The 26740-nt window shown below is 38.2% G+C and overlaps 1 long non-coding RNA gene across 1 annotated transcript; it reads right to left on the reverse strand.

Annotated features, from left to right (window-relative positions):
• Positions 1-3943: 3943 nt before the first annotated feature.
• On the reverse strand, positions 3944-8864 carry LOC132037705 (uncharacterized). The gene is made up of 3 exons (XR_009409967.1): positions 8605-8864; positions 8110-8177; positions 3944-4793 (listed from the first exon to the last, which is right to left on the reverse strand). It is a non-coding gene; the product is annotated as an uncharacterized LOC132037705 (long non-coding RNA).
• Between the last annotated feature and the right edge of the window lie 17876 nt (positions 8865-26740).

Below are 26740 nucleotides of genomic sequence, written 5' to 3' on the forward strand. Positions count from 1 at the left end.
ACGCTGTACATGTACAAAAATAATGATTCTTAAAAATGACAATAAATTGATAAAATTCCTAAAATAAGGATAATTACCGAAAAATTATTGAAAAATACAAAACTGTGTAAAAATGCTATTTCGTGCTCTTTAACGAATCAAGGCCCCCCGAAACGTTAATTTAAAGCACAGCGAGCTAAAATCAGGTGTCAACAGTCCACGTGTCAGACCATATTTTACCACTACAAGGTCAGGATTTTGAGTTTTTTCTAAATTATAAAAAAAAAACAACTTACTAGTTTTTAGATAAACTGTTTATACATATTAACTAGATTTTAAAAATAAATATAAATCTCGCGCGAAACAACTAGATATTGTCGAAACCGTAGGTAAATTATAACTATACCCCTACATAAATATAACATAATATTTTCGCAAAGCGATATTGGATGAAACCATTTGGTTGAAGGTGATTCCGCCGCTAGGTTGGAGCTGAACTGTTAGGGTTTGCACTGAATTTCCTACTTTATTTGGATTCTACCACAATTGTATTTTACTTAAAAAAGAATTTCTTGGTGGAAAAGGACTCTACCATATCTATCTTTCCTTGAAAGAGAAGCTTTGGACTTCTATAAATAGTGATCCTTTCTTCTCATATAAAAACACGGTAGCATCTACAATGTAGTCGTTTAGAGAGTTTTATTTAGGGGGAGATTTTCTCTTAATAGTTTTTAAGATTTTCTATTAGTTTTTCATATGTAGATCAATTGATCAAACCATATTAGAATATTATGCCTCTCCTTTAGTATGTTTTCCTTTGTTGTCCGATTTATCGTTTTCAAGGTTCGCAAATTATTAGCTTCCGTATGACAACCAGGGCCCACTGAAGCCTAAAGCCACCAAGCAGTGGCTTTAGGCCCCAAATATATTAGGGCCCCAAAATAATTTGTATTATATAAATGATTTTTAAAAATTATATTTATTATTATTAGTGATATAGAATTTTCTGGATCATTTTACTGTCAATTATTTATCAATTATTACATATATATTTTCAAACTTTATGCTACTTTTTAGAAATATGATTGATGTAATTACAGTTAGAAGTTGTAGTCAATTAAATGTATAATTACTTCCTACTTTGTAATATGGTTTAATTCACTTCAACTTAAATCAATCTAGTTTATAATTTTGACTTTGTAACATCTTTTATAACTCTTTGAGTTAGGGGTGGGCGTTCGGTTTTTCGGTTCGGTTTTCTCATACTTCGGTTCGGCTATTTCGGTTTCGGTGTTTTGAAAGTGGACACCAAACACCGAACCAAACTAATTCGGTTCGGTTCTTTCGGTTTCGGTTTTTTGAAGTTTGGTTCGGTTCGGTTTCGGTTTTTTCAATTCGGTGTTTTCAATTCAAGCTTTCAGCGGTCGCGATACAAGCACCACGGTTTGTTTCAAACTTCGCCACGGTTCGTGCAAGCAAAGTAATGGGCCACACTGATTTTTCTTCACATGGATGACAAGTATATATAATTTAAGTCTGTGAATTGACATTATACTCATTTTAGGTGGCTACTGGTATACTCTCGGAGAAGGAGTATGCAGAAGCTTGGATTATCGAAGCTTCGGCATGCGGAATCAAGAACTCATGTCTTTGTATTGACGATTTGTGTGTTTATGCAATGTTGAACCAGATATGGACATGTTATTAATCGTTTTGTTTAGCATATTCTTAGTTGCCATTTTCTTTTTTTGATAAAGGAAAAAACAAAATAGAAATTAACAATATGTTGTCCCGAAACAGTTTCTTAATTGCCTTTTCCAAGTATTCCTTTTTAAATTAAAATGATAATGTCACACATGAAGTTTCACAATGAAAAAGTTATTAAACTAACTGGTATTCTGCCAATAAAAGTAGCATGCTTCTGTCGTCTGTGGAAACAAGAAGCTGGATAAAGCACATGCATAAAATGTTGGCAATGCAAAACCATCCGTCCTATGTGCCATTTGTGTACCACTCTTAACTTTCATATTTCACAGAGTAGAGAAAAGAGGAAGTCTTAGCAATCAAGTTGACCATCTAGTAAAGAACAAGAAGGTGTCGCCGCCGAAACTTGGAAGAGCAGTCGCCGCCGCCGCTATGCCGCCGCCGCTTGAGCTCTGAAGTTTGAACTTTGAAGCTCTGACCCAGACAATGAGAACTGAGAGTGAGAAGTGAAAATTAGGGATGTGAAAGTGGGCTTGGGTAATTAGAGATAAAGAATGAAAGAGGGCTTGGGTTCTATTTTTTTTGGGCTTAAATTTAATTGGCATGGGCTTGGACTATTTAATATTTTTGGGCTAATATATAATATTTCGGTTTAAACCGAAAAACCGAAAAACCAAATATTAAACCCCGAACACCGAACCGAACCCCGAAATTTTTGAAAATTAAAACCGAACCCGAACCGAAAATCCGAAAACCCGAACACCGAAAAACCGAATTAATTCGGTTCGGTCCGGTTTTTCGGTTTTCGGTATTTATGCCCAGCCCTACTTTGAGTGCTTTTTTAGATATTTTTCAAGCTCAAGCTAAGTAGATTATTAAACAATTAGAATAGAAAAAACATAATTAAGCCCTTAAATATTTTTTAGGCATAATAGTCACTGACGGTTTTAATCTATTTTTATAGTTATAGTTATACGAAAATATTTATATGTAGAAGATGATACTCTTATTGGCCTGAAGTCTTACTTCTATTTTTAAATGTTTCCATTCCTTGTAAAATAATTTTGAAAAGTTTTTTGTAACAATTGCTTGAACTAAAAAGAAAAAATAAATCGATGAAATCATCATAATACAGAATATAAGACTCGTGATTCAGTTAATGTTTCATGAAAACATACACGAATTGACTACATCGTCAATTGAATAAAAAAGTACACTTTAAAAAAGCTATAAAAATAAATAACGCTTAAAATATATTAAAATTTTACTAAATATATATAAGGCCTCCTTTTAAATTCTAGCTTTAGGCCACCGATTCTCTTGAGCCGCCCCTAATGATAACCTGATTATTTTGATCCCAACAAGAATAACTGCTTCTACTATCTTCTATACTAATTAATATGTAGTAGCTTACGGTTAAATTATTTACCAAAAAACAAAAAGGCTGAATATATTTACATCCAAAATCTCTACCTGTGGAGGACAAGAAAGATACAAAACCCTATGGTGCTTTTAAGGTGGTAGTAGAGTTTCATAGAGTGCATAAAAACCTATGTTTTGCCATATGGTACGAAAGTTCTGATGTTCAATCTGTCATATCCCACTGTCTCATATCCTACCTTCCAGGCTTCCAGAACTAATTCGATGGCCTATGATTTTCCTACTTTCACTTCTCATTCACAATATAATTTAAGACAACTTATATATATAATGTTTCAGATTTTAAGCATTTACTTCAACGTTGTTTTGAGACATTACGTTCAGTTTTGAGACATTACGTTCATCTCCCTTATTTTAGTATTTTTGTAATAGAATTAATTTAAATGATAAGTTTTCTTTAATATCCCTAAACTACTCTTATGTGCTACCTTTTATTAAATTCTAGGTTTTTAAATATAAACCTCCTGTCAAAGCTCCTCAAAATCTGAACAAGATTTCTAGCAACTGATATTTTGTTAGAGTTATTTGAGTTGGAGGATTACTTGATATTAAGTTCGACAATGAAATTTAGACTATGTGACCCAATCAGTCAAAAATTACAAGAATATTTTGGTAAATATTCTTTCTCATGGAGTTAGCATTCCTTTTATTTATATATTTTTTCTGTTAATTTCTGCATTAATATTATTTGCTCAATTTACATCAGGCTGAAGTTTTATCATTTCTTTAATGAAGTAACGTATATACAATAGTAATAATAGATTATAAAAGCAATTCATGCTGTTACGTCCAATAACATAACATTAGCGAAGAGACAATATTAAGAACATAGTTTTTCATTGAATTGGTTTCATATATTTGTTTAGCGATCAATTCACGGAATCAGTAGATAGTTTTTGGATCAGCAGATAGTTCTTGTCACTGACACTTCTTTTTAGTCATGAAGTCATAGAGGCTCCATAGGCATAGTTAATCATGTTATGTCTCTTTTGTCATTTTATTGAAGTCTCGTATGCCTTGTATGAATACTATTTTTGTAATCATAATTTTACAAACTATGAAAGGCAAAGTGTTCTTTATGAAAATCTTTCATTTTCTCAATTATGCATGCGCCACATTTATTAATGTATCTAAAAGTTGGTTCGCTTGATCAAGTTTAAGACACTGGGTGGGCTCCATCCCACCAAAATTTTGGAGTGTGACAAACTTGGTATCAGAGTTGTAGGTTTCATTTGTTCTAGGAGTCTATAGATTATATTTAGTAGAATTCTTTTTATTGTGTGTTATCGGCCATATCTATAATAGTGAGGCAATACAACATTTAAACTTCAATACACTAGATTGTGGATAGAGCTAGACTCTAAGAATAGTTACTAATTTGTGTATTGTTCTTGTTCACAAAAAATGCAACCAAAGCACAAGACCAAATGAGTCAAAGGACAAATGTCGCTCCGAAAGTAGTATCGAATGAAGTGTTAATTGCTACGAGGGTTCAAATAAGGGATCAGGGTCACCAATCAAGTCAGACATCTTCAGTCCTACATCCCATGAGAGTGGTGGAGCCCACAAAAGCTCCAATGCATCCCTCACCTCCATTAAGTATTTCAAATGATGACCTTAAGGGAGTTACTCAATTGCTCACTCAAATTGTGGCATCTCAAGCACAACACCTGTTATGGTTCACTTTTACACGGGTGCATAAAAGCTACTAAGAGGTTGTTGGCGCTCTAATTGGATTTTAGCATTTTATAGTCACCACCTAATTTATTTAAGGAAAATCGGGTTTAAAAGGGTTTATCAAACAAGGGAAAATCCTTTTTGGACCAGAGTTTGAGGTAAGGGTTTTGGTGATCTCCTAGGGAAGGTTTTAAGCACCCTAGTATTAAGGATCCGTAGAATACGGTTGACCAACGAACTTCAATGTGTGATTAATGTGATTATTTGCTAAAAATGTTTACTTTATTGCTAAACTTGCCACTCTTAATCATAAAATTCAAAATTTCGGCAAAAAGTCTCTTTAGAAAAGGTGATTTTGGATTTGAAAATTCATATAAGTGTTCAACTCACTTTATTGTCGAACTAAGACACACCCGGGATTTCTTCCAAGTAGAGTCACTACTATTTAGTCCTAATAAAATGAGTTTAGTACTTATAGGTTTTTATTATTATTATTATTATTATTATTATTATATATATATATATATATATATATATATATATATATATATATAGGAAAGTATGGAGTATATCTCCTATTTTTATTCATATATACATAAAGAAAAGTGGAAGTTTTATTAAGTCTAAATTTATTTATTTGAAGCTCATATCAAGTCAACTCATAGTCTAGTCCAAAGTCCATCTTATCTCAAACTTGGCCCACATAGAATCCCTCTTGTTTTCAGTCCATAGTATTTTGTGCTTCTCGGCCCAATAACTCAAAAATCATTTAATTCCAAATTCAAAAGAGCCTATTTCTGTTTCCAAACAGTGACAAGTCCTCAACTTTCAAACTTTCATAAATCGCTCAAAGTGTTTGAAGTGGTTTTCATAAAAAATAAAATAAAATAAAATAAAATAAAAAACAATTCTGCCAAATACAATCTTTAAGTTACTTCTTCATTTTCTGCCTCAAATTCCATTTTTTTGTGGTTCAATAAACAATACAGTTTTAGCAGTTGGGCTTAAGGCCCAAAACAGTTTAAGTAACCACCGTTTTCTTGCTGAATTCTACAAAGGGGCTGAGGGCCCAAATGATTTACCATTTAGTTATTTTTATTAAAACCATCTAACCTCATTCAATATCGAACTAGTCTTGGAGGTTTATTTAAAGAATTGTATTAAGTGTCAACTTCATGCAGATGTTATATTAGCCGGGTTTTTGAAAGATTTAAGCGACTTCCTAAAATACTAAGTGTTTTCCTAAGTCTTAGCATCCATAGGGTTCTAATATTTTACATGTTTACATAATATATACATACATGATATACCAAGAAAGGAATGAGATTTTAACTGGTGGGCCTACCCAAGCCCACCAGTGACCATTTTCACCCATGGTTGGGTCTTCAACATATATTAGCTTCCCTTATTTCTGTCGGACTCGATCAATAAATAGGCGTTGGGCCTCAGGCCCAACAAGTTTGATAGAAGGGAATGGCCCAAGTGGCCCGCGACATTTCACATGCAAACATAAAGGGGGAAAAGGAAGTTTGCGGTTAGAAAGTATCTAGGACTTAACTACTTGCTTAATATAAACAAATTGTATGTACATATAAGCTATTCAAGTTAACACATAGGAAAAACAAACACGTATATTGAGGCAGTGCCCAGACGCAAGAAATATTCAGTCCATATCATAATTAGAAGGGATAGATCACATAAAACAAATGAACCCAATCGCAGCAACAAACAAAGTGACCCAACCAAAAACTTGTCATAGTATAAGGTAAGTCCAAAGCAGGGAGAATGAGCAAAGTAAAGGCTAAGCCCAAATTCAGGTCATACAACATGAAACCAACAACTCTAAGTCCATACAGGTGATATGTCATGTTGTAACTGAATATACAAATTCCATATGCCAAAGGTATGCGTAAAAAACTGCATATAATTGGTATATTCTTGTATATTCCTTATATATTTTAACTCAGAAACCCACACTTAATACTCATCAAAAGGGTGTTTTGTTCTACTTAGTATTTTAACACTTCAATTTAATAACATAGGGACATATTTTCAAAAAAAAAAAAAAAAAAAAAAAAAAAAAAAAACATAACACAGGTGTAGTGCATATGACAAGTAGTATAAGAAAGTCAAAAGGTCCATCTCAGAACAAATGAAAACATTTTGTGCCATTTTATGAACTTCGGAATTGTTTTAACATGGATTTCACCCATAATCCTACTTGTTTCAAAATCTAAAGGGTCCTATAAGGTGTAATTTTGCATAGGGGAACCCAGTAGCCTGAAAAGAGGAAGATTAGGTTGAGTTTGACTAGAAATTCTAAGCCATCTCAACTGTCTTTCTGGCTCTGGATAAGTCACACCTATGGGTCAATCACCCTAAGTGACAACCTCCCTATTCAAATAACACCCACACCCACACAAGACCTTGAGCTAGTTAAGTTTAATACAAGCAAAGTGTTTCAGAGAAAGCAAGTAACACTAGCACAGTATCCAGTTTGTTAGAAAAAAAAAAAAAAAAAACAGAGGGGTAACACAACATAGGTAGTTTTGACATGGAAACATTAAGCAAATAGAAAATGGACATGTCTCAGGTCATTTTCTAACAATGAACACTTGAATCAACTAGTTTAGCCTCAAATGACAGCCTTAGTAGAATCAAGAAAAGATAAGAGTAGACATGGATTTCGTATACTAAATCTAACAAAAACAGATTGAGCATTGTTATGATTTTCTACAACTAATCAACTCTTCTTAACACTGTTAATAAACTAAGAAAGCTATACTACAGCTTTTAATTCTAATTTCAAATCAGGTTGCACTTGATCATGTTTTATATTTACATTAGATTAATTAATCAAACATTCTAATAGTTATAGAGGATTTCTAGTTTAGTTAACTATACCTAATGAAACTGAAACATGTTAGTATGAACACTAATCAGTTGCTACATTAAGGTATTCAAAACACAGACCTACATCTGGGTTATACTAGTTGATCAGAGCATAACTAAGTTCAAACAAGACCAACAGTGCTTAAGCATGTTTTTAAGTTGGAGTAACAACAAAGCAAAGCTATTCTAACATGACACAGATTAAACTGACTATTAAAAAACAATAAAAAAAAACTAAACAAGCAATTAGCATCTATAAACATGATTAGAAGGGAATTAAAAATACCCGAATATACTAAGCTAGCAACTAATGACTAAACAAAAACAACAATTAACACCACATAAATAATGACTAGACTAATAATCATACATAAGCAGAAAAGATAAAATAAAATAACTAAACGGGAAGAAGATTACCTTTTGCGAGTGCAGCCACTTGTCGAGGTTTGAACTTGGAAGATTTTGCTTCCTCAACCCCAGATACTCTAGCCACACACGAACAAGAAAAAAGAAAAATATTTAAAAACTTAACTTAACTCGAGAAATCAAAGTTTCACAGCAAATATGTCAAAACTTAAGTATTTCGAGTTTTTTGTGAATATATCTGATATTCGGTCTATGCAAAGTGTGAATTGTAAATAGAACCCCAAAAATTGGGAAACCCTAATTTCAACCGATGTGGGACAAGTGCAATTTCTAAGAATTGCCTCCTTATCTCTCATTTAAAGGCCAAGATTCAAGTAGAAAAAAACATGACGGGTCAGATTTGAACCCCAATGGATCGATCCACTCGGTTCCTCACAAACCAATGAAAATCGCGGATTCAAAATCGCAATATCACAAAAATAATTAAGAAAATTCAGTCTATGACTGTTGAAATGCAGAAAAAGCATGAAAAGGGGAAGATTATACCTCGTTTGGGTTGATATGAGGTGGAATTGGTTGAAAAATGACAGAGAAATAAATGCTCTTAACATTTTCAACCACACCTAGTCCGTAGGGTGCTTTGAGGGCCCGCAATCATTGCCATTTCGGGCAAACAACATAAGAGAGAGAAAACACTTAAGGGGTGGCTAGGGCTTCCATTGCTTATGAGAGAGAGAAAACCCCTAAAGGTTGTTTGGCCCTTTGAATGTGTAAGGAAGGAAAAGGGGTGTTACCCCTTTAGTTGCAATGGTGGAACGGGTCAGTCCTTAATAGACTGGGCCCAGCTAATTTAAAAGAAATAAGAAAGGGGGTAAACAAATAGCCATCATTAAGGAATCTAATTATGACTAATTGCAATTAATTAGCCAATTGACCTAAATAAAGCATGACTAGTTATGTAAATGGGCTTAAGTTGCAAATACAACCTTAATTGGTCTTAACCTATGGATTTGGTCGTTTCAATTATGGCCATATTTGGCCCAATTAACCAATTAAAGATAATTTGAAATAATGACCTCTATTGATTTAAACCAATGAATTTGGCCATTTTAATTAAGGCCAGAATTAGCTAACAATTGATTATTTCAATTGTAGCCACTATTAGTGTCACGACCCTAATTACCGATCGTGCGGGCACCCACCTTATTATCACTAGTAGGCGAACCCTTACCCGTTAACCCATTAATCACTAGCCAATTTCAACTTCTTTAATCATTTATACTCTAACAATCAATAAATAAGAGAATAAATAAATAATCTAGCCAAGTCATAAATGATAAATAATATGAGTGCGGAAGTCTGACTATTAAATTTTTAAAATTTGAAAGTCATCGTATAAGGACTCTAACCAACAATGTCTAAAGAATGAAATATTTGTCAAATATAATAATAAATAATGTCTGGAATAAAAGTAGACATCTGGAAAGAAAGATCTTTACGCGGCATGGCATGGATAGAATGTCACCCACAGATCTGATCAAGCAAACTAGCTTTAAGCTAGAGATGTGGTCTGGGTGAAATCTCTAGAACACAATCTGTACTCAAAAAGGGTGCAGCAAGGTAGTATCAGTACAAAACTATGTACCGGTAAGTATCATAGGCCGACTAAGATTAGTTCACGCATATGAGCATAAAATCAACAAGATAAACAGATAGGCACATAATACTCAAATCCAAGTCACAGAATATCCCATAACTAAAATCACAGCCTAAGATGAATCTTTTAAACGATAAGTCTGTCTAGTCTCAATAATCTCACCTAATAATCACAAGTCCAAGTTCCGTGTTACACCTCTCGTTTTTGTCGCAAGCGGTCCTTGACTTGTGAGTGGTTTATACCCTTAGTATGGAGATTCGTACCCGAGTTTTTGAGGCATTAAGTGCTTTACCTCGCGGGTACCAAAGTATGAATATGTGTTCTTCGCAATACGATAGAATTAAAGCTAAACAAATTGAATCGTCGTAGTGGAATGGACTCAGGGAACTGGTAGGAAACCAGTCCCGCACAGACCGTCGACGTGTCGATGGTGGAGTCAATGCAAGCCGTCGACACGTCGCCATCTCTGATTCTCTGATGGTTGATCGACGGCGCAAGTTGACGGACCGTTGACGGGCCGTCGACTCGCACGTCAAACCGCACCTCTGGAGCTTTCTAGTTCCATCTATATATAGTTGACCCTCACGTTTTATTTTCATTATTTTCACTTCCAAAATCTGAGAAAGGCCAAGAATATGCCTCTCAATACTTCTTAACATCATAGTGAAGATTTAGCAAGATCCGAGCCCCGTAAACCCGAGCTTGTAAAAGGAAAGTTGTTCCTAGAGTTTCTTTGAAGTTCTTTGAGCTTGGGAATTGGAGTTAGAGCTTGATTCTTGGTATCCTAGTTCCTTTAAGGTATGTATATGATTCTTACCCTTGTGTTGGAGTTATTATCATGAGTTTTAGTGGTTTTAAGTAAAGGGGAATTATAGTTATGAAAGTTGTAAGTTGAATAAGAGTAGAGTTGGACTTGAGGGTTATTTTGAGGGATGATTTGGAGTGGATTTGATTATATTTTTATATGTAAGTATTGATATGGTTGTTGTTAGTATTGTTGTTGATATTTTAGTTAAATTGGAAGATTGAAGAATTAGTGAGTTATGAAAGGGATGTTGTCCGGACCTCGTTAAGTCCCCCTTTTCACTTGAATTAGATGGAAGTGTTATAAAGGGTCTAATTGTGGCCTATGTTATCTTGGTTGTAGACTTATGAGTTCAAGAAGTAGGTGTTGGATGAGTAGATACGCTTCAAGGTATGTTAAGGCTGTCCCTTTCATTCTTTTGGCATAATCTTTATTGTATGAACAAACGAGTAAGCGAGCCAGTTCCAAAGACTGTACTCTTAGATGGTACAGGATTCATCGTATTCTTGATTCCTTATATTCATTTTCATGACTCTTAGCGATCTCTGTTATCGAGGGTATGTCCTTCATGAGGTTTCATGCATTATATTTATATACATATGTGTACAGCTATTTTTCTCACACGCCTATATGGCCGGGCAGCACCCTTTACGGTGGGCGGCTTATAGATGATGAGGTCTGATTACACCGCGCCTATATGGCCGGGCAGCACCACTAATGGGCGGCGTGAGATGATTATCGTCCCGAACGCAGGATGCCCGGACGCGGGATTAGATGAGATGTGGATCAGGTCGTACGTTCCTTGGCACTATTAAATGATCTTTAAAAATAAGAGCATGCATATTATATAGTATCTTTAGTCATACAGATGCATTCAGACGTCTCTGTTTGTTTATGCGTTTCAGATTCCCTCCATGATTCTTATGTATATGTTCTTCTTATGCCTTACATACTCAGTACATAGTCCGTACTAACTCCCCTGTTGTTCGGGGGCTGTGTTCATGCCCACAGGTACATGTAGACAGACAGGCGGTCCCGCTCAGTAGGGCATTCATCCAGCGGTGGTCAATGCGCCCCACTTGATCGGGAGCAACAGTTTATTTTGGTATGCTACTTTTGAGATACAGACATGTACATGGGTATTACGGAGCCTGTCCCGTCCTTTCTACAACTTTTATTCCAGTAGAGGTCTATAGACAGTTATGTGTAGATGACATGTGACGTAGCCTTATCGGCTCCTATTCTTTTGTGTACAGGTCATGTGGCATCCTAGTTGGCTTGCATTGTTATCATTACTAGATATATATAAACATATGCATAGACTTTGATGTTATCCTTTCACGAGTCAGCTTAGTGTAGGTTGAGTTACTTGTGGGCCCATAGTATGTAATGTTATCCAGATATGAGTATAGGGGTATTTGGTCACCAGAGATCAGGCACTCGTCGCAGCTCATCGGCTTGAGTCGTGACAGAAGTGGCATCAGAGCAGTTACGTCCTAAGGTTGTCTACAGATTGTGTCTAGTAGAGTCTAGTTTATAGGTGTGTCGTGCACCACACTTTTAAAGAGGAGGTTGCGGGACATTTAGGAAATTGCCATTCTTTCTCTCTTAGATCATGCGATAGAGCCAAGTGTTAAGAGTTCGCTTTCTAACAGTTTGTTCTGATTTCAGCGATGCCTCGCAAGAAAGCTACAGTTGCCCAGTAAGGCAAGAGAGTGGCTGGTGAGGCCACTAGCCGTACTCAGCGGGCTACCAGAGCTCGGGGCGAGTCCTAGAGTGAGAGCCCATCTCAGACTTCGCATACACTGCCTCCAGCACCTGCCCCAGTTCCTCAGCCAGATGCACTGGGCCAAGATATGCCGGAGGCTATACAGGTGTTGACCAGATTAGTAACCGCTCAGGCGCAGCGTCAGGGAGTTGGTGTTGATGAGGCAGACCGAGCGGGATGTGCGAGGGTTAAAACTTTTCTTGGGTTAAACCCTCCAGAGTTTTCTGTGTTGAAGCAAAATATGGATCCTCAGGACTTTATTGATAGTATACGCTCGGACTTTGAGGGTTATGCATGCCGATGAGGTCGAGTCAGTGGAGCTGACATCTTATAGGCTCCGTGATATTACAGTACAATGGTATCAGGCAAGGAAGCTGTCTAGGGGAGAGAATGCTCCTCCAGCCGTTTGGCGAGAGTTTTCAAATGCTTTTATTCATCATTATTTACCACCGAAAATCAGATGGGCCCGAGCAGATAGGTTCTTGCATATTGAGCAGGGCAATATGACTGTTCAGGAGTATTCTGTACACTTTAACTCCTTGGCTAGATATGCCCTAGCTATGGTGGTTGAGATGGAGGACAGAGTTCATCACTTCGTGGTGGGTCTAGGGATACATTTGATTGATGAGTGCACGACAGCTGCGTTACAACCAGGTATGGATATTTTTACGCATACAGGCATACGCCCAAAATCTGGAAGATCATAAGCATCAACGAGAAATAGAGTGTGAGGGTGACTGAGGCCATGGTAAGAGGGCTAGGTCCTTAGATATTGCTAGTGAGTTCAGAGGAAGACGGAGACAGCAGCATTCCTGGTATCCATTTCATTTAGTAGGGAGTGCACTGATGTGGCGTGATTTTACGCCACAATTGATGCTTTTCGGTTGTAAGTTTTACTTGTTTTTAAGCAAGTCTATGTGATTTTACGTGGTTTTTATTATGTTTCAGATAATACGAGGTCCCTAGAGCCTAAGTGTGGAAAACAAGCAAAAAAGAGGAAAAAAAAGTTGATCACTGGAAACAACTGGAGATTCTGGAAATTTTGTTGGAAAATTACTCTACGCGTTCGCGCAGGTAAGTCACGCGTTCGCACCCACGTGTGTTAGTGACTCTGCACGTTCGCGCTAGTATGTCACGCGTTCGCGCTGAAGTAAGAAGGGTGATGCTGACGTCGTACCACGCGTTCGCGCAGAAACATGGCGCGTTCGCGTTGAAGGTTTTTCGGCCCGGTCCGAAGCGTACTTGGACTTTGACGATTTTTGCTATTCACTTCTTTTAAAAAGCCAGCGAGAGCATTGTAAAATTATCTTTGGCATAAAACTCAAGTTTGGAGGCTAGGGTTCCTACGTAAATATTCTTTCTTTTATTTGAACATTGTTTATGGAAATTTCTTTGTGACAATTGAAATTGATACTCTTGTTTTGATTATTTATTCATCGACATTATTTTTAATCAAGTAAGTTCTTGTTATTTTAATTATTCTTATTCTTCAACGTTTCTCAAGGGAGTAGCTAACCCTAGGACTTGCCCATTTACTTTGTTTGAAACTCGGAAGACGAAGAACGGGGCTGGGATAGAATAATCAACATGAATTTGGGGCGTTAACCCTCATCTAATGGAAATTGACTTAGGAATAGGCGATACCACTTGTAGCCATATTCGGGTGTTCTTAATGCTCCTAATTGCTTGAGGGATCTTCAATTGGGTAGTCTAGTTAATCTTCGGGAGAAGTTAATTTAGAGTCATTATCCGAGGCTAAATAACATTAACTTGCTATTATTTATAATTCGTGAAATATATTGGATCGTTACTTGAGAAGTAGTTTCCTTTATTCCATTCTTGTGGCCATTGATCAATTTACTTGCTTTCTAGATTAGAATTTATATTTTCGTATTTTATCAAAACCTTATCAAAAACCACTATTGATGCGTTCGGTCTAGCTATTGTTAGTGATAATTCCTAATTTGCTTAAATTGCCTACATATTGTTCTCTGTGGGATTCGACCCCAACCTTGTTGGGTTACTATATTTGACAACGTTCGCGTTATACCATTAATAGGTGTATTTTGAGCGTATCAAATTTTGGCGCCGCTGCGGGGGAACAATTGGCGTATTTTGGCTAATTTAGGAAATAAGCTAACTTGCTTTGAACCGAACCTGTGAATATTTTGTATGGTTGTTTTCTGTGTTTTATTTTATTTTTAGAAAAAAAAATGGCATCTTTCCATGAAAACTTGTTTAGTAGTGATTTTTATTGTGAGCATGGCCAAATTGGTGAGTTCAAACTCATGATGGAGTGCCTGCTAGATGAGGGTAACTAAAATCAAAAAGCCTTGGAAGAATACTTAGAAACTAGTCTCCAACTGGGTTTGATGACAAATGAAGAAAATCCTCCATGGGCAAATCATTATGAACTCCCCACTGCTCAAGATGAAAGGGTAATTCATGAAGATGAGTTTATTGGGAATGCCAAAGAAAAAAATAAATTGGAGTCAACCATTGTTCTGAAAAATATGGTTGGTGTTGACTCCAATCCGGGGGGAAAAGAGGATGTCGTAATTCAAGAAGTTCAAGAGCCTTATATTTTGCAATTTGAGAATTCAAGAAGGCACAATGACATTCCTCACTTGAAAGCCAAGAAGTGTAAGATGAAAAATATTATGCTTGGCTTGTTCATCTACTTACCACCCCCCGCTGCTCGTGGCCACAAACTTGAATCCAAGTTGGGTGCCCAATTCATAAGCTCCAAATGGCGAGAAAGGCGGTAAAGTTGGTAACCGTCGTGCCGCGACGTTAAATCAAGCGCTTGGTGGGAGGTAACCCATCATTTATAAATTTTTAGAATAGTTTCTTTTATTATTTTTTACTGCACTATAAAAAATAAAATAAAAAGCGATCTGGAAAAAGGGGGTTTCAAAAACCTCTGCGCGAACACGTATCATTTGGCGCGAACGCGCTGAACGAAAAGAAAAAAAAAAGAAAAGAAAAAATATTATTCAACGCGAACGCGCCATTGGACCACGCGAAGGTGACGATGCGTAGCCCTAGGTAAGGGAAACGTTTAAAAACAGAAGCCAAGGGGGTATAACCCCCATTTCCCTCCCTTTCCTCCCATTTTTCTCTCAAACTAAACTTCAAATCTTCAAAATTCTTCAACTCGCAACCACAAGGTATGTAATTCTATCATTCTCTTGTTCATAGGGTTGTTGTTATCATCTTTTCATGTTAGAAATTGTGAAAGAAATTTTTTACTTTCACTTGTTTAAGCATTAAAATTTGATGACATTGTTGAATTTCTTGTCATGTAAATTGTTATTAGTTGTTGAGTGATGTGAGTTGAGAGTTGGGTGTTGATTTGTTGCAAAAGTTGGGGCAAAATACGTGGTTAATATCATGAAATCGAAGCCCCAAAATCAAGCCCATAACCAGTTTGTGAAAATGCCTGCTGAAACTGTCACTGTCTCAGCGCGATCGCGCTGGTCCTTCATGCGAACGCACAGAAATAGAAATGTGAAATGGCGCGAACGCGCTGAAGGAAAACAGCTAGTGCTAAAACAGAATGCTCGCACAGAGCTGCTTGAAACTTTTGTGACCTATTTCTTTGGCCTAATTGCCTCATTATACATTGTCTTAGGTATTCATATGTATGTTCGACATGTGTGTTCGTTTTGTAGGTACTTAAGATTGAAAAATGGCTACAACATACAATGTTGCCCAAGTGCCCTTGATTGAATACTACGATACCAGCACCTTTCGGTCAAAGAAAAATGTTCGAAGCTCTATGATGAAGCTGGCGGGAAAGAGCTTCATCGAAGAAAAGGGCATCGTAACGAGAAAATTTGGAAGAAGAGATGCCCGAGTTCTATGAAAGGCTGGTAACAAGCAGATGGATAAGCTTTGCGGATGAACCAATCAAGGCAAATTATACCCTCGTGCAGGAATTCTATGCAAATGCTGCAGAGGCAGACATTACAGATCGGGCGATTGTCAAAGTCAGAGGCGTAGATGTCCTGTGCAATGCTTCTCGAATCAATGCCTACTACAATTTGCAGGATGGTGGTAATAGTGAGATGGCGCAGAGGTACGAACAAATGAAGCAACAATGGTTTGTGACCCACCTTCATGGTGGGGAGCAACCAAAGTGGTTAACCACAATGCAAAGGAAGATTAACTCCACAGAATTCACTGCTGAGGCCAAAACTTGGCTAGATATTGTGACATCAGGTGCGCCTTCTAAACATGATTCGCAGGTACCTGGCGAGAGGGCTAAAGTAATTTGTGCTGTGATGGACGGGTTGCCCGTGGACGTGGGAAGCTTATTATGCAAGAAATACGGGAGGTGGTGATTGAAAGGACTAAGAGTCTATTCTTCCCGTCGTTGATCACTTATTTGTGCGCCACTGATGGGGTGGCCACAAGGCCAGGTGACAAAGAAATGGGTCCCGGTGGATCGATTCATCCATTGAAGAAGAGAGGGCCTGGTAATGTGCAGAAGAAAAGGAAGATTGACGTAGCAGCCCCGTCATTTGAGCAGTTCACCTCTACTGTATCAGTTTCAACTGATGGGGCGCCTGCTCCGACTCTAGCTATACCACTCGTGCCACCACTGCAAGAGGCCGCCAGGCCTTTTCAGTATATCTCCACCCAGGTTCATGGGGTGGACACTCGGATTCAGCAGCTAGTGGCTAGTCTCCCTTCGGGCCCATATAGAGAGGGCATATCTACAGCTCCTTCTGGATCTGGTAGTCCGACATTAGCAGGTGTAGTGGAGGAGCTAAAGCATATAAAGGAAAAGCAGGGTGAGATGGAGAGGAGGCAGAAAAAGGCAAGAGAGCACGCCAAAAAGCAAAGCAAGTTTTTGAACAAGATGATGAGTATTCTGAGGAGTGTATGCGGAGCACAGAATGAGGAGGAGGAGAATGAGGAAGATTTTGTCCTGCCAGAGCCCAGCAGCTCCAACTCCGAGGGTGAGCAGAGATGACTATAACACTCCGTGCTAGCAGGTATGCGTAAGATTTTTCCTACTATGCTTATGTGATGCCGTGAGGACACTGCAAATTTTTTAGTTGGGGGTGACTATCTGGTATTGTTTATTGTAAATATGTGTTTAGGACCTCCTCGGCTTTTCTTTGCCAGAGTTCTTTTCCTGAGGGGTTTTATTTTGTTGAAACTGGCATGTTTAGGATGTTGCTTAGGTTGAGTAGAGTAATTTTGACTTATTTGGTGTTACTCTGTAACTGATGGCATGTGTTATGATTTGTTGAAAAATTTTAGAACCCCTCAAATTTTTTGAAAAATGCATACTGAAGACAGTTAGTAGTTGACATGATTGATTCTTTATATGACATTATGATTATTGGGGTATTGTGTGTGATGAATGACTACATAGGAGGTCACAAGTGTAAAAATAGTTGTCCTTATGCCAATGTGTGTGTGAGTTGTTAGTTTGGTTCTGTTTATGCATGTATAATCTAGAACTTGCTCAGTTGATCTTGTTTGAAATCCGGAAACTAGTTTGGTTGTGAAATGATCTTAGGCTTTCTTTGTGTAAATAGTCACTTTGCCTAAATAAGCCTTACCAAAAGTTAAAAGTATCCCTAGTTTCCCCTTTTGAGCCTGTTGACCTTTTTCTTGGCTAGCCAATTATGAAACCGTACCCTTTGTGCAATAAATCCATCTTCGCACCTGTTCCCTCCTTGATGCTACTAGATAGATGAGGCAAAATGCCTAAGTTGGGGGTGAATTAAATGTGAAGTAGATGTTAAAAACATAAGTTGGGGGTGGTGGAGGTTGCTAGTAGAGACTCGATGTGGTAGTTGCACATATATAGAAAATAAAAAAAAATAAAAAAAAAAAAGAAAAAGAGCAAAAATCAGAAAATTGTAACACACAAAGATTTGTGAGTTGGTTAGGAATAAAATCACATCGAGGTCGAAAACTTGAAAGGAAATAAAGGGGTTGGAAAGAAAAGGGGTGAATTACGGTGAAGAGATGTTATAGTACTCTAGGAGGGTGAGTCACTAATATCCAAAACGTACCCTACCCGTCCCTAAGCCTACATTACAAGCCAGAACAAGCCCTAATGTGATCACAACCGAACGAGCCCAGGATGAAAACATAGAAAATAAGGGCAAGCCTATGGTATTTGCATGTGTAGTTATGAAGTTCTTTGTGAGTGTGAGTGTTTCTCTCTTCTCTTTCATCTTCGTCCCCTTTCTTATTGTATATATGTGTGTTGGGACATTCTTTGGTCTATGTGAGGGCATAAGGATGAAAATTGGGCAAATAAAGTGACCACCTAAGGTAGCGTTTGTGCGCATCATAATATACTTGATAAGGTCATATCATGCATTGAAGCTTCATTGTTAGTCATAACATTCTCGGTTTGTGCATATGGGTTAAAAGAGATAAATGGGGTGGTCCCTGGAAGAAAAACATGCATGCCGGTAGTTCAGAGTCAAAACCAATGTAGACATTGTTATTCTATGATATCTAGGTGTTAGATTGAGTATTTGTTTTGTATGGCTTGCTTGAGGACAAGCAAATACTTTAAGTTGGGGTGTTGATGTGGCGTGATTTTACGCCACAATTGATGCTTTTCGATTTGTAAGTTTTACTTGTTTTTAAGCAAGTCTATGTGATTTTACGTGGTTTTTATTATGTTTCAGATAATACGAGGTCCCTAGAGCCTAAGTGTGGAAAACAAGCGAAAAAGAGGAAAAAAAGTTGATCACTGGAAACAACTGGAGATTCTGGAAATTTTGTTGGAAAATTACTCTGCTCGTTCGCGCAGATAAGTCATGGGTTTGCGCCCACGCGCGTTAGTGACTTTGTGCGTTCGCGCTAGTCTGTCACGCATTCGCGCTGAAGTAAGAAGGGTGATGCTGATGTCAGCCACGCGTTCGCGCAGAAACATGGCGCGTTCGCGTTGAAGGTTTTTCGGTTCAGTCCGAGCAGAACTTGGACTTTGGCGATTTTTGCTAATCCAGTTCTTTTAAAAAGCCAACTGAGAGCATTGTAAAATTATCTTTGGCATAAAACTCAAGTTTGGAGGCTAGGGTTCCTACGTAAATATTCTTTCTTTTATTTGAACATTGTTTATGGAAATTTCTTTGTGACAATTGAGATTGATACTCTTGTTTTGATTATTTATTCATCGACATTATTTTTAATCAAGTAAGTTCTTGTTATTTTAATTATGCTTATTCTTCAACGTTTCTCAAGGGAGTAGCTAACCCTAAGACTTGCCCATTTACTTTGTTTGAAACTCGGAAGACGAAGAACGGGGTTGGGATAGAATAATTAACATGAATTTGGGGCGTTAAGCCTCATCTAATGGAAATTGACCTAGGAATAGGCGATACCACTTGTACCCATATTCGGGTGTTCTTAATGCTCCTAATTGCTTGAAGGATCTTCAATTGGGTAGTCTAGTTAATCTTCGGGAGAAGTTAATTTAGAGTCATTATCCGAGGCTAAATAATATAAACTTGCTATTATTTATAATTCGTGAAATATATTGGATCGTTACTTGAGAAGTAGTTTCCTTTATTCCATTCTTGTGGCCATATCAATTTACTTGCTTTCTAGATTAGAATTTATATTTTCGTATTTTATCAAAACCTTATCAAAAACCACCATTGATGCGTTCGGTCTAGCTATTGTTAGTGATAATTCCTAATCTGCTTAAATTGCCTACATATTGTTCTCTATGGGATTCGACCCCAACCTTGTTGGGTTACTATATTTGACAACGTCCGCGTTATACCATTAATAGGTGTAATTTGAGCGTATCATGCACCTCCGTGGTTTTCAGGTCCTAGATTTGATCGGTCTTCTTATTCAGGAGTAGGCCAGAGTTCCAGAGCATCAGGTTTTTAGTATAGACCCAGTCAGGCCGGATGAGGCCACCTATATCGTGGTGTGTGTAGTACGGTAGATTGCATTCCGGGCAGTGTCGATTTAGATCGGATGCTTGTTATGCTTGTAGCTAGCCATGCCACGTGATGAGAGACTGTCCGTCACGGGGTGGTGTGTGCATTGTTTTGCCCACCGGGTCAATAGCTGGTTCTTCTTCAGTACGCCCTTCAGGGCAAGTTCCTCAATCATCAGTGGGACGTGGTAGAGGAAGGAGTGGAGCCTCTAGCTCGAGTGGGCCTCAGCACCGTGTTTATGCATTAGCCGGTAGATAGGATCATGAGTCGCCTCCTAATATGGTTACATGTGTATTATCAGTCTCTTCCCATGACGTATGCGCACTGATTGATCTAGGTTCCACTTTATCAAATGTTACTCCTTTTATTGCTGGCAAGTTTGGGATAGAGCCTGAATTGATTAAACCGTTTGAGGTGTCTACGCTGGTTGGTGATCCGGTTATAGCTAGGTGAGTATATCGAGGTTGTGTAGTGGTAGTTTGTAACCACCATACCTTAGCAGATTTGATTGAGTTAGACATGATTGATTTTGATGTTATTATGGGCATGGATTGGTTGGCCTCTTGTTATGCTAATGTTGATTGTACAACAAAGATAATTCAATTCCAGTTTGCTGACGAGCCAGTCTTAGAGTGGAAGGGAGATGCTGCTTCACCGAGGGGAAGGTTTATTTCCTACCTTAAGGCAAGGAAGATGATCAGAAAATGGTATATTTATCACCTAGTTCAAGTTCAGGATGTGCAAGCAGATTCATCGATCCTTCAGTCTGTCCCTGTGGTCAATGAGTTTCCAAAGGTATTTCCGATGAAGCTCGGGGCATTCGCGCCGAACGGGAGATTGATTTTACTATTGATCTATTGCTAGATACCCAGCCAATATCTATTCCTCCTTATAGAATGACACCTACAGAGTTGAAAGAATTGAAGGTACAATTGCGGGATTTACTCGAGAAAGGCTTTATTAGGCCTAGCACATCATCATGGGGAGCATCGATAGTATTTGTAAGAAAGAAGGATGGTTCTTTGCGAATGTGTATTGACTATCGACAACTGAACAAAGTGACTGTAAAGAATAAGTATCCGCTCCCGAGAATTGATGATTTATTTGATCAGTTGCAAGGCGCCAAATATTTCTCGAAGATATATTTGAGGTCGGGGTATCATCAGGTTAGGGTAAAGGAGGAAGATATTCCGAAGACGGCATTCAGGACTAGATATGGATATTATGAGTTCCGTGTCATGTCATTTGGGTTAACTAAGTCTCCAGCTGTATTCATGGACTTGATGAACCACATATTCAGACCCTTCCTGGATTTGTTCGTGATCATGTTTATAGATGATATTCTGGTTTATTCACCGACAGGGACCGACCATGCAGATCATCTACGTGCAGTGCTTAGAATTCTTCGAGATAGAGAATTATATGCGAAGTTTTCCAAGTGTGAATTCTGGTTAAACTCTGTGGCTTTTCTGGGTCACATTATTTCAAGTGAAGGCATTAGAGTGGACACTCAAAAAATTGAAGCTGTGAAGAATTGGCCAAGGCCACGACACCAACGGAGATTCGTAGCTTCTTGGGCCTAGCTGGATATTATAAAAGGTTTGTGGAAGGATTTTCTTCTCTTTCAACCCGATTGACCAAGTTGACTCAGAAGTCAGTTAAGTTTCAGTGGATGGATACATGTGAGCGGAGTTTCCAGATATTGAAGGACAAGTTGACCTCAGCAGCCGTCTTGACTCTTCCAGAAGGAATAGAGGGCTATGTGATTTATTGTGACGCTTCAGGTATTGGTTTGGGCTGTGTATTAATGCAACATGGAAAGGTTGTTGCTTATGCTTCTAGACAGCTGAAGCAGCACGAGAAGAATTATCCAACTTATGATCTAGAGTTAGCTGCGGTGATTCATGCCCTGAAATTATGAAGGCATTATCTATACGGTGTTCATGTTGATACCTATTTTGATCATAAGAGCCTCCAGTATATTTTTAAGCAGAAGGACTTGAATTTATGTCAAAGGCGATAGGTAGAGTTGCTGAAAGATTACAACGTGGATATTCTGTACCATCCTGGGAAGGCTAATGTAGTGGCTGATGCTCTTAGTCATAAATCTATGGGTAGCCTATCATGTACAGCCAGAGAAAAGGGAAATAATTCGTGAAGTTCGTCAACTAGCCAGCCTTGGAGTTCGGCTGTTAGATTCAGGTGATGTAGGAATTACGATCTAGGATACAACAATGTCATCTTTCGTAGCGGAGATAAAGGAACGTCAGTACGAAGATCCTGTTCTAGCCTATTACCGAGATACGGCTCCTCAGAAAAAAAAAGACACCCTTTGTGATTACAAGAGATGGAGTACTCAAGTATCGAAGTAGATTATGTGTTCCTAATGTTGCAGGACTTCGTCAGCAGGTTATGGGAGAAGCTCATTATTCTCAGTATTCTCTCCACCCTGGCACAACGAAGATGTATCATGATCTCAAGAAAGTTTATTGGTGGGATGGAATGAAAAGAGATATAGCAAAATTTGTCGCTCAGTGTCTGAATTACCAGCAAGTCAAGATAGAGCACCAGAAGCACGGAGGTTTATTGCGAGTGCTATGGAGATTCCAATATGGAAATGGGAGGTAATCAATATTGATTTTATTACGTGTTTGCCCCGTGCTCACGAAATATGATTCGATATGGGTCATAGTTGATGAGCTTACAAAGTCGGCTCTATTCCTTGCTATCGAACTACTTATTCAGCTGAAGATTATGCGAAGCTTTATCTTAAGGAGATTGTCCGACTTCATGGTATTCCTACAACCATTATTTCAGATAGAGGGGCACAGTTCACAGCTAATTTCTGGAAGTCTTTTCAGAATGGATTGGGGACTCAGGTGAGTTTTAGTACTGCATTTCATCCACAGACAGATGGACAAGTGAAGCATACTATACAGACACTTGAGGACATGCTAAGAGCCTGCGTGATTGACTTTTAAAGAACTTGGGATGATCATTTGCCTCTCATTGAATTTGCATTTAATAACACTTACCATTCTAGTATTCAGATGGCTCCTTATGAAGCTTTATAGGGGCGAAGTTGTAGATCACCTATAGGATAGTTCGATGTTGGGGGAAATTAGTTAGCAGGCCCAGACTTAATGCAGCGAGCAGTTGACAAGGTGAAATTAATTCAAGAGAGATTACTAAAGGCGCAGAGTCGACAGAAGTCCTATGCAGATAACTGGCGGCGCAAGCTAGAATTCGAGGTAGGCGATTGGCTCTTCCTGAAGATCTCACTTATGAAGGGAGTGATGAGATTTGGCAAGAAGGGTAAGTTGAGCCCTTGATACATCGGGCTATATATAATCACTCGTACTGTGTGGTAGCCTATGAGCTGGAACTGCCCTCAGAGTTGGAGTCTGTACACCCAGTATTCCATTTATCCATGCTTCGTAAATGTATAGGAGATCCTTCGAGAATTGTGCTAGTAGATGATATCCAGGTGACCGAACAATTATCATACAAAGAGATTCCTGTGGCTATATTGGATGGACAAATTCGTCGATTGCAAGCTAAGGATGTGGCTTCCGTTAAAGTTCTATGGAGAAACAATAATGTTGAAGAAATGACTTGGGAAGCTGAAGAGGAAATGAAGGCTAAGTACCCGTACTTATTTCCGTTATCTCAGGAGGCTCAGTCTGAGGCATCATCTTCTCCAGGTATTGATTTCATCTATAGTTATTGTGATTGGTCGTGTGAGGCCATGGTGTTGTATATTTTAGCATGTGGCCAGTGTGGCATTTTTTTGGGTTGCTGTGCACAGGATGGATTGGCATATTTACAGGGGAGACTCTGCCGAAATTTTTATAGCCCATGACCTGTTACACCTCTCGTTTTTGTCGCAAGCGGTCCTTGACTTATGAGTGGTTTATACGCTTAGTATGGAGATTCCTGCATGAGTTTTTGAGGCATTAAGTGCTTTACCTCGTGAGTACCAAAGTATGAATATATGTTCTTTGCAATACGATAGGATTAAAGCTAAATAAATTGAATCGTCGCAGCAGAATGGACTCAAGGAACTGGTAGAAAACCAGTCCCTTTTGACGTCGACGGTGGCGTCAATGCATGCCATCAACATGCCACCGTATCTGATTCTCTGATGGTGGATCAACAGAGCAAGTCTACAGACTGTCGACGGGCCGTCGACCCGCACATCAAACCGCACCTCTGGAACTTTCTACTTCCATTTATATATAGTTGAACCTCACGTTTTATTTTCATTAGTTTCACTTCCAAAATCTGAGAAAGTCCTAGAATATTCCTCTCAATACTTCATAACATCATAGTGAAGATTTAGCAAGATCCGAGCCCCGTAAACCCGAGCTTGTAAAGGAAAAGTTGTTCCTAGGGTTTCTTTGAAGTTGATGAGCTTGGGAATCGGAGTTAGAGCTTGATTCTTGGTATCCTAGTTCCTTCAAGGTATGTTTATGATTCTTGTCCTTGTGTTGGAGTTATTATCAAGAGTTTTAGTGGTTTTTAAGTAAAGGGAAATTATAGTTATGAAAGTTGTAAGTTGAATAAGAGTAGAGTTAGACTTGAGGGTTATTTTGAGGGATGATTTGGAGTAGAGTTGATTATATTTTGATATGTAAGTATTGATATGGTTATTTTTAGTATTGTTGTTGATATTTTAGTTAAATTGGAAGATTGAGGAATTAGTGAGTTATGAAAGGGATATTGTCCGGACCTCGTTAAGTCCCCCTTTTCACTTGAATTAGATAGAAGTGTTATAAAGGGTCTAATTGTGGCCTATGTTATATTGGTTGTAGACTTACGAGTTCAAGAAGTAGGTGTTGGACGAGTAGATACGCTTCAAGGTATGTTAAGGCTGTCCCTTTCATCCTTTGGGCAAGATCTTTATTGTCTGAACGAACGAGTAAGCTAGCCAGTTCCAAAGACTCTACTCTTAGATGGTACAGGATTCATTATATTCTTGATTCCTTATATTCATGTTCATGACTCTTACAGATCTCTGTTATCTAGAGTATGTCCTTCATGAGGTTTCGTGCGTTATATATATATATATACACACACACACATATGTGTATAACTATTTTTCTCATACCGTGCCTATATGGCCGGGCAGCACCACTACGGTGGGCGGCTTATAGATGATGAGGTCTAATTACACCGCGCCTATATAGTCGGGAAGCACCACTAGTGGGCGGCGTGAGATGATTATCGTCCTCGACGCGGGATGCCCGAATGCTGGATTAGATGAGATATGGATTGGGCCGTACGTTCCTCGGCACTATTATATAATTTTAAAAATAAGAGCATGCATATTATACAGTATCTTCAATCATACACATGCATTCAGACAGTCATTTTGTTTATGAGTTTCAGATTCCCTCCATGATTCTTATGTATATGTTCCTCTTATGCTTTACATACTCAGTACATAGTCCGTACTGACTCCCCTATTGTTCGGGGGCTGTGTTCATGCCCACAGGTACAGGTAAACAGACAGGAGGTCCTGCTCAGTAGGGCATTCATCCAGCGATGGTCAGTGTGCTCCACTTGATCCAGAGCAGCAGTTTATTTTGGTATGCTACTTTTGAGATATAGACATGTACATGGGTATGACGGGGCCTTGTGTTATAGCCCGTATATTGTACGTTTGGAAATTCCAAAGTCGTCGTGGAAAGTTAAGGGCGAGACCATTTTCAAAAATTATTTTAATGGACGAGTTGTTATTTAAGACTATTATTAGTATGGAAATATTGTGAAAGGTTAAGGGCAAAAAGAGAAATTCGCAAAATGGGCCGTGGAAATAATGTGGAAGGCTAGGGGTAAAATGGTAATATTGAGAAAAGTCGGGGCAAACGGGAATTTCACACAAGTTTCTTGAATGTTCCAAAAGGTCATATTGACCATGTGAGAAAAAAATAATAAGATGACAAAATAAGTCATCTTTGGTGGAATTTCAAGAAAATTCTAGAAAAAATAAAGAAAGGGGCTATGTGCTAAAATTTTCTTAATTGAGGGACTAAAACATAAATATGGAAAAATGGTGGAAGGCTTGTATATATATATGAGGAGTCATCTTTTAATTCAAGAATTTGGAGAAAGAAAGAAAACAAAGAAGAGAGGGAGAATGAAAGGGGCCATTCGGCCAACCATGGAAAAATTAGGCCTTGGAAATCTTGCTCCAAAAATTTATTTCTTCATGTATTTCTACTAATTCAAGGATGCTCTTCAACATGGTATATTTGTTGAAGCAAGAGAATCACTCTTTGGTGCAAAAATTCCAACCTTAGCTAAGTGAGGAAGTTGAAGGAAAAAGGTAAGAATTCAACCTTCTTTTCCATGTTATGGATGCTTGTGAATGTTGTGGTGTGTAGAAATGGATGAAATTCATGAAGAATATTGATGTTGTGTTGTGGCCGTATGCATGTTGTGTGTTTGGCCGTGTATGTTGGTGTTGTGTAAGGGTGATGAACTAATTATTTTACGTAGTATGTTGGTTGTTG

This window comes from Lycium ferocissimum, chromosome 11 (assembly GCF_029784015.1).
Source record: "Lycium ferocissimum isolate CSIRO_LF1 chromosome 11, AGI_CSIRO_Lferr_CH_V1, whole genome shotgun sequence".
NCBI classification, from domain to species: Eukaryota; Viridiplantae; Streptophyta; class Magnoliopsida; order Solanales; family Solanaceae; genus Lycium; species Lycium ferocissimum.